Source organism: Mus caroli, unplaced genomic scaffold (genome assembly GCF_978045245.1).
Source record: "Mus caroli unplaced genomic scaffold, Mus_caroli_1 scaffold_12, whole genome shotgun sequence".
Taxonomy (NCBI): domain Eukaryota; kingdom Metazoa; phylum Chordata; class Mammalia; order Rodentia; family Muridae; genus Mus; species Mus caroli.
The window spans coordinates 42,754,883-42,758,113 of record NW_028227267.1 but is presented as its reverse complement, the minus strand read 5'-3'; the positions used below and the strand labels follow the sequence as shown (position 1 = coordinate 42,758,113).

Sequence of the window (3,231 nt, the reverse complement as noted above, 5' to 3'; positions counted from 1 at the left end):
GGGGAGGAGTGAGGCGGTAAACCCACTAGGCGTGGCAGCGACACACTATAAACTCAGTGGGGCGGGCCGCAGGAAGTCCTCTTGTTGCCTCTTCTGGCCGGTTTTCTTCTTTCCTTTTAAACGTCTTTGTTTGTTTTGGTTTGGTTTGGTTTTTTTTTTTTTTATATATTTTTATTACATAATTTCCTCAATTACATTTCCAATACTATCCCAAAAGTCCCCCATAGCGCCCCCCACTTCCCTACCCACCCATTCCCATTCTTTTGGCCCTGGCATTCCCCTATATTGGGGCATATAAAGTTTGCAAGTCCAATGGGCCTCTCTTTCCATTGATGGCCGACTAGGCCATCTTTCGATACATATGCAGCTAGAGACAAGAGCTCCAGGGTTCCGGTTAGTACATCATGTTGTTCCAACAATAGGGTTGCAGATCCCTTTAGCTCCTTGGGTACTTTCTCTAGCTTCTCCATTGGGAGCCCTGTGATACATCCAATAGCTGACTGTGAACATCCACTCCTGTGTTTGCTAGGCCCCGGCATCGTCTCACAAGAGACAGCTATATTTGGGTCCTTTCAGCAAGATCTTGCTAGTGTATGCAATGGTGTCAGCGTTTAGAAGCTGATTATGGGACGGATCCCTGGATACAGCAGTCTCTAAATGGTCCATCCTTTCATCACATCTACGAACTTTGTCTCTGTAGCTCCTTCCCTGGGTGTTTTGTTCCCAATTCTAAGAAGGTGCACAGTGTCCACACTTTGGTCTTCATTCTTCTTGAGTTTCATGCGTTTAGCAAATTGTATCTTATATCTTGGGTATCCTAAGTTTTGGGCTAATATCCACTTATCAATGAATACATATTGTGTGAGTTCTTTTGTGATTGTGTTACTTCACTCAAGATGATGCCCTCCAGGTCCATCCATTTGGCTAGGAATTTCATAAATTCATTCTTTTTAATAGCTGAGTAGTACTCCATTGTGTAAATGTACCATAATTTCTGTATCCATTCCTCTGTTGAGGGACATCTGGGTTCTTTCCAGCTTCTGGCTATTATAAATAGGGCTGCTATGAACATAGTGGAGCATGTGTCCTTTTTACCGGTTGGGACATCTTCTGGATATATGCCCAGGAGAGGTATTGCTGGATCCTCCGGTAGTACTATGTCCAATTTTCTGAGGAACCGCCAGACTGATTTCCAGAGTGGTTGTACAAGCTTGCAATCCCACCAACAATGGAGGAGTGTTCCTCTTTCTCCACATCCTCGCCAGCATCTGCTGTCACCTGAATTTTTGATCTTAGCCATTCTGACTGGTGTGAGGTGGAATCTCAGGGTTGTTTTGATTTGCATTTCCCTGATGATTAAGGATGTTGAACATTTTTTCAGGTGCTTCTCTGTCATTCGGTATTCCTCAGGTGAGAATTCTTTGTTCAGTTCTGAGCCCCATTTTTTAATGGGGTTATTTGACTTTCTGGAGTCCACCTTCTTGAGTTCTTTATATATATTGGATATTAGTCCCTTATCTGATTTAGGATAGGTGAAGATCCTTTCCCAATCTGTTGGTGGTTTTTTTGTCTTATTGATGGTGTCTTTAGCCTTGCAGAAGCTTTGTATTGGTTTGGTTTTTAAGACAAGGTCTCACTATGTCTGGGAACTCAATATGTAGACAAGGCTGGTCTCGAACTCACAGAGATGCTCCTGCCTGTCACTGAGTGCTGGGATTATGGGCTGAGCATCCACGCTCAAAAAAGAAAAAGGTTTTAAGTAAAGTTAAACGAGATCATTTATTCCATTTCTCCTTCTTTTCTAAGGCAAAATTAACGTCTGCCTTAGAAATCAACTGAGATTTCTAACAAACACACAAACGAAGGCACGCATCCCATGAGATATCAAGAAAACAAAAAACGACTGGACCAGGACAGCTGTGCTGACCGTGTGTTTGTAGACTGATCGGTATCCAGTAGACACGGGGAAGATAAATTAGGAAAGCGTTTGTAAGTTTGGCTTTTGCTTTTTCCCTGCCAACATCTTGGGACAGAGGAGGGCCACGTACCTGCAGCTCTATAGTAGCACCGAGACCTCTGGGACATACAAAGAGAAAGATGGAGATAGGTAACTGACATAATATTTATGGTTATGTTAGATCTGGGGGGGGGGGACACCAATTTCACGACTGGCTGATTAAAGCAAGCTATATCTGATTAAAGCAAACTAGTGGCTCACAACTCTCTGTAACTCCAGTTCTAAAAGATCCATCACATTCTGACCTCTGTGGGCAAAATACTCATAGGCAGAAAACAAAATAAATCTTCCCACACCACCACCACCCCAGGGACCAAAAACTGAGTCTCTTGACTCAGCTACTTGAGGGGGATGAATCGGGAGGAGTGAGTGGCACCGATTCCCGGGCTGGCCGCGCTTCACAGGTTTGTAGGTGATGGAGAACTCACCCAGGTAGTGGCCGAGCATCTCGGTTTGATCTCCACCTGGTTGAAGGTCTTGCCATTGTACACGCCCACCGTGCTGCCCACCATTTTGGGCAGGATGATCTTCACCACCTCGGGCTTCTCCATAGGTGGCGCCTCCTTCTTGGCCTTTCTCAAGGACTTGAGCAGTTAGTTCTGCTTCCACCACAGGCCACGGTCTAGGTGCCGCCTCTGGCAGGTGCTGTACACCTGCATCAGCTGCTCATAAGTCACATCGAGGTCTACGCCACCGTAGGTGAACTTGCAGAAGGTCCACTTATGCTGCTGCTCCACTTCGGCCATCTCGGCGGTTACTCCGAAAAACCAAAATAAACCTTAAAACATTCAATAAGGAAGTTTAAAAAAAATGGAAAATGCTGAGACCATACTGTATATGAGTTTAATCCCATCAGTCTGGAGTCTATGGTCTAGGCCAGCCTGCTAGACAGAGAGTTCTGGGACAGTGAGATCCTATCTCAATCAAAACAAAACTGTTAGGAACGCAAGTGGAAACATTGTGTAACTTAAAATCCATCTGTGTGACTTGGAATATAATACTTGTAAGATAGGAACTTGCCAGGAGGAAGCTCTGATCTGAGCTCCTCCTCAGGACCAAGCTCCATGTGTCAATAGACCCAGATGTGTGGTTTCAGACCCCAGGACAAGGGACCGAGGTGCATATTTTACTTGTCAGGCGGGCCTGGCCTCCAGGTTCCCCCAGCATCCCTCAGTCCCCTACCTGGCATACCCTGCCCCCCACCCTGAATGTTC

General features: G+C 45.4%; 1 pseudogene; it reads right to left on the bottom strand.

The window, feature by feature from the left end:
* Positions 1 to 2,355: 2,355 nt before the first annotated feature.
* On the bottom strand, positions 2,356 to 2,763 carry LOC110309744 (small ribosomal subunit protein uS19 pseudogene; annotated as a pseudogene).
* Between the last annotated feature and the right edge of the window lie 468 nt (positions 2,764 to 3,231).